Source organism: Dermacentor albipictus, chromosome 9 (genome assembly GCF_038994185.2).
Source record: "Dermacentor albipictus isolate Rhodes 1998 colony chromosome 9, USDA_Dalb.pri_finalv2, whole genome shotgun sequence".
Classification (NCBI taxonomy): domain Eukaryota; kingdom Metazoa; phylum Arthropoda; class Arachnida; order Ixodida; family Ixodidae; genus Dermacentor; species Dermacentor albipictus.
This window is the reverse complement of record NC_091829.1, coordinates 70,675,647-70,684,897: the sequence shown is the minus strand read 5'-3', so window position 1 is coordinate 70,684,897 and position 9,251 is coordinate 70,675,647. Positions and strand designations below refer to the sequence as shown.

The window sequence follows — 9,251 nt, the reverse complement described above, 5'->3', positions numbered from 1 at the left end:
AGCATTGTTGTTGCACTGCAATTGACGAACCTGTGAAATTGTACATGCGTGAAAATCCAGGTAGCCTTAAAATATATACATATTTTTCTGTTGATTCGTAAAGTCCTTGAGTTGTGTGGCAATGAGGACGGGCTCCTGCATGAACCAGCCATCGTGAGGGTGTTGTCACACTGATGATGAGGGCCCTTGTGAAGTGAAGGTTGGCACCCTAAAATCTTTGAAAGCAAGAGCGAGTGACTTGGACGATGGTGAGGCGAAATTACAAGATTCAAACCGCTACATTTTGTCTCCATTGTGTTTTTCTGGCGAGTACTTCGCACATGATGGTGCTCATCTTAACTCTTAAAAGAAGTGGGGGAATTGGGTGCTTTATAATTAGACAAAAACAAGTGTCAGCATTGATGCTCGAGCCTGGGTGTCACCGACAAGAATGGTCTGGGTGTGACGAAGGGTTCGAGCTTCAATAATTGTGTAATTTGTTACCATTAGGAGCGCAGAAGTTGAAAACTCGAAGTGTCGCCAGAAAGTTGAAATATCAATTACTATAGCAAATTAGCAGACAGCTATACGAAGTAAGGAGAGTAGCTTTATTGGCCGCATAAATTTGTAAACATTCCCTTACTAAGTGAATTTACGAGGAAGCTGTCAGCGCGCAGAAGCAAACATGAACGCATCACATACACTCGCTGTCAAAACGCTAGTGTGAGCAAGCGCGGCTGCAGCAGCTAGCCACATGACTTTCGCGCTGTCTGTCGCTTGGACGCAAGAGTGGCGAGAAGCCAGCGCCCTCCCTCCCGTGTTGCCTCCCCGCTATCGTCAGTTCGCCTTGCGCTCGGTCGCGAAATACGCAGTTGCTGCCAGAGCACAACGCCACCGTTCTCCCTCCCTTACCCTCCCCCCTACGGCCTCTCGCGCGAAGAAAGGTGGTGCGTTTTCCGCTTTCCTCCTTCACTTGCTTCCCTCGTGTGCTTTTACTCGCACACACAGCATACGACGTGCGGCGACGGTGTTTACGCCCTTGGAATTTATACGCAACATCACGGCGGCGCCGACAGCGAAATGTGCTTCGATTTTACATGTAGTTGCTATCGCAATAAAAAGAGTGGTTAACTGTGTCTACGCTTTGACCGGAGACGACCCTGTCTGTTCCGGACCACCGTCAGTTGCGCTGGCATATCACTTTGACGACCGTCAGAGTGACAGGCCAGAATGTTTTTTTAAGAAGAATACGTCAAATACAATCGCTACAATCGATGCATAAAGGATAGGACAAGGCGTGGTCACCAAATTAAGTAACAATGAAATAAATCAAAACGCACGTTTTCTCCATGATGTCCCAGAAAGCATCCACGAAGTTGTGGTGTCTTCTGGTCGGGGGTTCGCGGTAAGGGTTTTGCCGAGTAGTATTGGACGAGTGTAAGAAACATTTGCTTGCTGTTATTGCTTCGTGGGTATTGCACCTGTGATTATTCCGTGTACCGCGTTGCGTGAATTATTGTTCTTTTTGTTAGCGACGCATGTTCTTGTAGCGTGGGATGGTTACACCGCAATGTTTCTTCATATGCGAGAAATAGCTTCAGTTTGTACATGCTCAATATGCTTGTGGTTCGCCCGCGTGAAAAAAAGACTTCAACGCACATAACGTCATCTGGGGCAGTGAATATAATGACTCCCGTGGAAGCATTATAGAGTCTGCCGCCGAAAAAAGTAATCTGATTGTGTTAAATGACAGCTCTCCAACATTCTTGCGGGGGTTTCGTTACTCAAGCTGTATAGATGTTACGCTCTGCTCCCAAGACCTTCTTGATGGTGTTGAATGGTCAACGGACATAGAAACGCACGGTAGTGATCATTTTCCGACCCTGGTCAAACATCGCCTCATACGGAGTGAAGGGACCCGCCGCTACTCAAAGTATACCAATTGGCAAAGTTTTCGGCACCATTTAAGTAATTCATTAGGTGAAAATCCGAACTTTCAAAGTTTTGCAAATACATTGTGTGAGTCCTACAAGAACTGTACAAAGCAAGTCATTATTCCAAATGAATACGCTGCAGTCGACGGCGAATATGAATGCCTAAGAGCAATTAGAAGGCGCGCGGAACGGGCTTACCGCCGCAGTGGAAAGCTGGATGACTACGAAATGGCACAGAAAGTTCAGTCAACTTCGCGCAGACGCTTAGAAAAATTAGGTACAAGAAAATGGCGAGAATACTGCGCGTCGTTGTCTCCGTTTACTCCAGTTCCCAGAATATGGTCCGTAGTCCGATCTTTTAGTGGTCCAGTTACCCAGAGCCATCCCTTTCGAGCCCTTGCCGTAGCTCGAAGCACTCCGGAAACATCTGTTGCTGACGAATTTTGTCAACTTATATCCAGACCAGGAATTCCGGTTACTTGCCAAGAATTTGCAAGTTCAACAGCACTAGCAGAACAGAAGCTTCGTGCGTGCTTTATGTCACAACATCCACAACTTGATTGTGAGTTTAGATTAAATGAATTGAAAAGTGCTCTTTCGTCATGCCGTACAAAGACAACCGCAGGCCCAGATGGTGTTACGTATGTGATGTTGAAGAACCTAGGTCCAGTAGGAAGAATGACTCTTTTGGAGATATTTAATGATATCTGGATAAGAGAGACTTTACCGGATTCATGGAAACTAGCTCGGGTGATTCCAGTGCTAAAACCAGGAAAGACTCCACTTTGTCTTGACACCTACCGACCCGTCAGTCTCACAAGCTGTTTTTCCAAACTAATGGAGAAGATGATAGACAGTCGACTGCAATGGTGGTGTGAACACACACATGTGTTTTCCGACCACATGACCGGTTTTCGACAAAATCGTTGTACAATGGATGCAGTATTAGATATCGCCACATACGTCGAACAGGAACTAAGCTGCGGAAATGTGACAGTAGCAGTATTCTTAGACATTCAAAGAGCATTCGACACTGTAAGTCACATACACGTCCTTGCTGGTATGTTAGAGCTTGGCCTACACGGTCGAACGCTGCGATGGGTGTCCAACTTCTTGAAAGATAGAAAATTATTTATGGAAACAATAGAAGGAGAAAGTAATTATCACAGCATCACGCAGGGCGTTCCGCAGGGCAGTGTTCTCAGTCCGTTCTTATTCAATTGTGTCATGGCAGCCTTGCCACAAAAGCTCCCGTCTGGTCTACGGTATTCTCTGTACGCAGATGACATCTGCATATGGGCCTCTGGTGCTAATATACAAGACATTCAAACAACGCTGCAAGAGGGCCTTGATAGTATCGACACTTTTTTAAAAGAAAGAGGCATGAGTCTTTCATACGCAAAGACAGCCGTACTTCCTTTCACTGGACGACAGTTGATTAATTTCCAACTTAGGCTTAACGGGCAAGCTTTGATGTTTGTGAAAGAGCATAAATTTCTTGGAGTTATTCTTGATCGCCAACTTACATGGGCTTCACACATCCGCGCAATTGAAAAACAGACCAATGCAGTAATAAACGTACTTCGGCGACTCGCAGGCACAACGTGTGGGGGATCAGTCTCTTCGCTACTACAAGTTCATAACGCACTCATAAAACAAAAAAATTGCTTACTCGGCACCTATTCTCCATGGTTTGTCGCAGACTTCTGAGGAACGTCTTCAGCGTTTACTAGCAAGGGGGCTGCGAGTGTGTCTTGGGGTTCCGCAGGCTACCTCGAGTTCTTTAGTAATTGCTGAAGCTCGTCACCCCCCATTTCCAGTCATACGAATGGTTGAAACATGCCGACATATTTATCGCATCTCAACCCAACACGAGAAGCACCCATTAAACCTCGCGCTCATCGAAAGAAACAAAAGCAAAATTCACGATGTTGTTCGAGAACATAAAGCATTATTACCAAGATTTGAATTATTCAAAGTGGATGGAAGTTACCCTCCCTGGATGTTAACATGCCCTAAAATAGAATTATCGGTTGACGGGATTATATCAAAGAGAGACATGTTCATAGTAGCCGCACAGCAACTGGCACTCTTCCAAATTTACTCATTATATCCCCAGTACATCCACGTTTATACAGATGGTTCGTGTCATAAGAATTCCTCGACTTCAGCATTCGTCATTCCACATTTAGGGCTAGAGCAAACATTCAAATTATCCCGGGAGACATCTTCCACCATGGCAGAACTATTTGCAATCCTGTGTGCTTTGCGTTTCATAACATCAGAAAGACATTCGCAACGATGGGTTATCTTTAGCGATTCGCAAGCCGCTCTCACATTACTACAGAGCAATAAGAAAAATTCTTTGAACACTTCGCTATTGTATGAAACGCTCAAAGAACTTACCAAAGCAAACGCAATGGACCACGTAATTGCATTTCAATGGATACCTGGGCACTGCAATATTCCTGGCAATACTGCAGCGGACGCAGCTGCGAATCGAGCGCACAATAACGCAGAGACCACCAATCTTCCCCTATTGCGTAGTGAAGTCCGTCTGATCCTGAGACAGATTTCTTGTCGTCTCAGCAAAACTACTTGGTTTGACCAGCAAGCTAAAAACTCGGAGTTATACTTATTAGACCCATGTATAAACTTATCAATGCCGGAAACTCTAAGAAACAACAGAAAATTTGAAACTTTGGTACACCGGCTGCGTCTTGGTACTGCATTTACGAGACACTTCTTGTACAGAATAAAACCTGTCTCTAGTCCGCGGTGTTCTTGTGGCCATCCAGACGAAGATGTGCATCATCTTCTTCTCGAGTGCTCGAAATACGATACACAAAGAACGGTACTGCAAGCTAATTTGTTTATATTAGACAGACGACCATTCACTCTAAAAAAGATACTTGGCCCATGGCCAACTGCGGGCCTTCAAAAAAGAGCGCTTCTTGCTCTGAAAAAGTTTTTAGAGGACACCAACATTTTGGGAAAATATTAAGTATTGGATAATCCGAATACGCTAAATGAGTTACATAAACGTTATTCGTGGTGCATAGTTGGTTTATGTGGTGATCGCAACTTTTACGCAATACGTATAATTCTGTCCTGTACTTGGAGTGTATTACAAGTGTTATTGTGTGTTTTGGCTGTTCAAAATATCGGACTTCATATATGCGTACGTGGACTGAACTCATGCACAGAACTTTGTGACTCATGTACTGTTGGACTGTATATTTTTTATTGATCCGGTGTTCTACTGAGTGTTATATTCAGTGTCGCTATTCTCACTTTTTGCGTAAATTTGTTTCGTCAGCCAAGTGACAAGGAGTAGCCGGTGCCACCACATAAAGGCGCCAACCTCTCCTAACATTCACTTCAATAAAAAAAAAAGGACTCGGTGTTTATTTGCTAGGGCATCTATTAGCTTTTACAGCTCTTTTCTGTAGCGCGTGTATCGCTTTCTTGTTTGCATGGGTAGGTTTTTGCGGGACTAGGTGACAATAATTATTGCGACATAAGAATAAAGTATTATGGAACAGTAGCTTCCCAGTTGAAAATGACAACAGAGGTTGTGTTCAGTACTACAGAAATTTCTGTTGTACAACAGGATTTTTCTGTAGTAACTACAGATTCCTGATGGAGCGACAGACTTTTCTGATGTACAACAGACATTTGTTGTTGCTACTACAGAAGTACAGTCTGTCGTATGTCTGTTGTTACAACAGAAAGCTGAAGCTCTACAACAGATTTTTGTAGTACAGAAATTTCTGTTGTACAACAGGATTTTTCTGTAGTAACTACAGATTCCTGATGGAGCGACAGACTTTTCTGATGTACAACAGACATTTGTTGTTGCTACTACAGAAGTACAGTCTGTCGTATGTCTGTTGTTACAACAGAAAGCTGAAGCTCTACAACAGATTTTTGTAGTACTACAGGAAAAATGGTCATCACTACAGGCACCCTGTTGTCCCAACAGAAATGTTTCTGAAGTAACCCGAAAAACTTCTGTAGTGCTACAGAGAGCTGTTGAAATACTACAGAAACCTATTGTGGCAACAGGCCCCCAATTGTCACAACAGAAGTGTTCCTGAAGTAATGCGACCAACTTCTGGTGTACTACAGAAAAATGTTGTTGTACGACAGAAGCCTATCATTGCAACAGGCCCCCAGTTGTCATAACAGAAGTGTTCCTGAAGTAATGGACAAACTTCTGTTGTACTACAGAGAACAGACTACTACAGAGAACAGACTACAGAGAACAGACTTCCACAACGGAAACCTATCGCCGCAACATGTACCCAATGATGACAACAGAAGTGCACTGAAATTGTGTGATGCGACAAGCTTCTGTAGTGCCTTGTTGAAAAAGACAAAAGGAATTCCTGTCGCAACTACAGAAATTCTGTTGTACGACAGAAATTGTTGACATTTCTTAATTGGGAGACATTTCTGACATTACGACAGAAATTCTGATTTCGCAACAGAAGCATTCTGTCGCGACAACAAGAGTTCTGAAGTCGGAACAACAGCTTTATATCTTGACAGCGTATCCGACGTTACGACACCAATTCTGACGTCACAGCAGAAACATTCGGTCGCGACGGCCAAGAGTTCCGAAGTCGCAACAGAAGCGCTTTCCGTCGCGGTCCTTTAAAATTGTATGTTTTCGCATCGGTGGTGTACACTGTACTTTTCTCTTGCGCGGTATTCAATCGCGCTTCTCTGAAGCCGGCAATGCTGATGGCACCGACACCGGTAATAAAGTCGACGTGGCGAATAGTTATAATTGTGCCGTGACGACGCGGCACCAGCAACGCCCTACCGGCCTCCTCAAAATCGGCCGCTGATCAAAATCATACCATCTGCGGGAATGGCTGCGTATCCGTTTTGTTTTTTGTTTTTGGTAAGATGTGGCACACAGGCCTGTGGACTTACATGTGCTGTTACACTGACACATTAGTTAATTTCCCAGGAATATTTCACAAGCTTTATGCGAAGCAGAAAAGAAGATTTGGGTTGTTCCACAAAGTTGCGTGAAAAGCTGTCTCGCTCGGGTCTCATTAATCTGGTGCAGTGCTGCTGTGAGAAGCCAGTATGCTGTCAGAAAGAACTCTCATCCACGAATGTTTATGTAGCTATTTTGCATTGAACACACGAATTATATGCGAGCTCAAAAGTGTAAAGACCGAGAGACTACTGTCGAAACTAGCAGTAATAACCCTAAAAGTCAACGTTGCCTATTTCTGAATTCCTTATTTAATATGGATATCGTACATCAAAATCGATGTTCTAGCACTGCACGATGTACCTGTCGATGGTACGAACACTCTTGCTCTTCTAGAAATGCGGCACTTGACGCCGTGGAGTGATAGCGGATCTTGGCTCTCAAAATGCAAATGTAAACATCAGCGCATCAGCACGTCGTGCTATTCACATGGCCAAAACGTACACTCGAAAAGCATGTCAGCGGTGGTGCAGGACGCGTCTTGGCTACTGAAGTGGAAGGACGTGCGTTTCATGGGCTCCCAAGGAGCGGTGGTTGCGGCTAACAGCGGCCGCGGTGACAGGATCGACGGAATGGATACCGAGGGATACGAAGTGGTTTTGCCTACTCTGCCATCAGGTCATAGTGTTTTGAATACTTTATTTTTGCACGGGGATGTCCGGGCGAGGCCTTACCGAGTCGAACATTTCCGGGACACGCTGGCGCGTCTTGGTTTGCTCCCAGAAGTGGTAGCGTTGGGGGCATATCAGATGAGCCACGTATGGGCTGTGACTTTCAAGAGCACGGAAGGGTTAAAGAAAGCTTTGGCATGCGGCGAAATGAAGGTGAAGGGCCAACGTTGTTTGGTTATTGATCCGGCAAACCAGGACGTGTGACTGAAGCTTCACTGGCTTCTTTTCAATGTGGCTGACGATGATGTGCGCGTAGCGCTTGCTCCGTTCGGAAAGGTGACCGAGGTCTCGAAGGAAAAGTGGAGAGTTCAAGCTATCCAAGACAAGGGGTCGACGACACGCCTCGTGCGCCTCAAGCTCCATAACGGCATTAAGGTTGATGACCTTCCACACCAGCTTCGCGTAGCCGGTGACATGGCCCTTCTAGTCGCTCCCGGTAGAGCGCCACTGTGCCTGCGGTGTCACAGTAAGGGCCATATCAGACGAGAATGCCGAGTTCCTCGCTGCACGCACTGCCGTCGTTTTGGACACGAAGAATCTCAGTGCGTGAAGACGTACGCAAGTGTTGCGGGGCCGGTTGGTGGAGAAGACACTGCGGAACTCGTCATGGACGAGGCTGACGCTGAAGAAGCCGCAAGCGAAGCAACGGCGAAGCTCGAGGAACTTGATGCGGTAACGTTAACCCCGCCCGACATTCCCCAAGACGCGAGTGTTAACAAGGAAAGCCCAAAGCTGACCGACGCAGCTGGCGACGCCACCGGCGTCGTGAAAGTGCAGGATGCCTCAACGCCGTCGAAGTCACCTGAGGAGCCAGCAGTCATGGAAGTAAGCGAGGGAACAAGCGGAGCCTCAGTCTCCAATCGAGGCCACGACGCTACGCTGAACGAGCATGAGGCCCTGGCTGCAAGGATCTCGGAAGGACCACCGCCAAAGGCGGCGAGCATTCGGCGGTCAACGCTGAGGGCGCGTCCGAACATACCTCCGGACCGGAGGGCGGCGGAGACGCCGCCGACGTAGCCGCGAGAGCGTGTGCTTCGCGGCGTTTCTTCTAGTCTACGCAGTGACCAAGCCAAACTCAAGGGACGATGGAATGCCGTGACATGGATATCAACTGTGCCTTCCTAAGGCTGCCATGGCAGCTGCGGAAGGTTTGTGCAAAAGGCGAAAGCAGCTTTGGCCACAGATGCATGAGGTGGGTACCATGCGGTTCGTTTGTCCTTCAAAAAACATAATAATGGCTCAAAACACTGCACTTCGTTTTGCTACTATAAATGTCCGCGGTCTTTGTGCCAAAAAGCGGCAATACCAGCTTAGCCGGCTTTTTTTAGAAACAGATGTTGATATAGCAGCGGTGCAGGAGACAAAGATAGAAACTGAGGAACAGACGGACCGCATGGTGCTGCAGTTTCGCAATAGATACAATGTTTGTGTATCACATGCTGTTGGGACTTCCACGGGGTGCGCTATCGTCATTAGAAACAACCTGGGAATTAGAGAAGAAGGGGTCTTTTCTTGTAAAAGTGGAAGGCTGGTTTTTGTGGATTTTTCCTTTCTGAGTGTAGGTTGGCGCGTGATATGTGTCTATGCCCCAAACACTGAAAGTGAGCGTGTGCCTTTCTTTGAAACAGTAAATCAGCATTTACAGTGTGACAG

At 46.1% G+C, this 9,251-nt stretch overlaps 1 pseudogene; it reads left to right on the top strand.

Annotated features, from left to right (window-relative positions):
• Positions 1-7,436: 7,436 nt before the first annotated feature.
• On the top strand, positions 7,437-8,615 carry LOC135908605 (uncharacterized; annotated as a pseudogene).
• The last annotated feature ends 636 nt before the right edge of the window (positions 8,616-9,251 follow it).